The 790-nt window shown below is 40.5% G+C and overlaps 1 protein-coding gene across 4 annotated transcripts in view; it reads right to left on the bottom strand.

Annotated features, from left to right (window-relative positions):
• The window catches only part of Sfxn4 (sideroflexin 4), a 27,340-nt gene that overhangs the window by 24,285 nt on the left and 2,265 nt on the right, over window positions 1-790 (bottom strand). The gene's annotated exons all lie outside the window — the stretch shown is intronic.

Below are 790 nucleotides of genomic sequence, written 5' to 3'. Positions count from 1 at the left end.
TGCAGAGGTCAGAAGAGGGCATTGGATCCCCTGGAACTGGAGTTACAGAGGTTTATTAGCTACCATGTAGGTGCTGGGGTTTGAACCTGGGTCCACTGTAAGAGTAGCCAGTGCTTTAACTGCTGAGCCATCTCTCCCAGCCCCCTCATCTTGTTCATTCTTATGGAATATTTTTGGTCTTAGTAATAATCTTTCTCTGCAGAAGACTACAGTTACTATAGGGATACAGCCACAGCATCACACAAATGGAATAGTCTCAAAGCGTTACTACTGCAATAAACGCTAGATAAAGTCTGTACACCTTTTCTGAGTCAACTTCCTGTATTCACACTCTGCATCTCTTTTCGCACAACCCCACTCTTCCTCAGCTTTGCCACCCCTCCTTTCCTCTCTCTTCAGATAGGAGCTCAGGTGTTCCTACCCTCTTGCCTTCCTTTGCTGTGTCAGTTTCTCTATTATATTTCTTTAGTTCTGTGTTGTGCCGTGTGCCACTTACTGCAGTTTGTAATTTTATGTGTAGTTTGGGATTGACTCAATAGTGAATCATCAGAGATTAGTAGTACACAGCACACAGTCGATAAATATTGACTAAGGCAACAAATAATTGATTGTACCCTCATCCTAAGGATATTTTCCCCCCAATGAAAATCATTTTAAGAAAGATGAAAATAGACACTACCTAGAACGTATGCAAACATAGTTGTTTCTTTCTTTTGTATTTTGAAAACGATGAGGTTGATACAATTTTATCAATAACCATAGCAGTGGTCATGATGAGTTGAAACTTCTT

This window comes from Nannospalax galili, unplaced genomic scaffold (assembly GCF_000622305.1).
Source record: "Nannospalax galili isolate Female #2095 unplaced genomic scaffold, S.galili_v1.0 scaffold31, whole genome shotgun sequence".
NCBI classification, from domain to species: domain Eukaryota; kingdom Metazoa; phylum Chordata; class Mammalia; order Rodentia; family Spalacidae; genus Nannospalax; species Nannospalax galili.
Note: the sequence above shows the minus strand (reverse complement) of the source record. Positions and strands in the feature narration are given on the sequence as shown.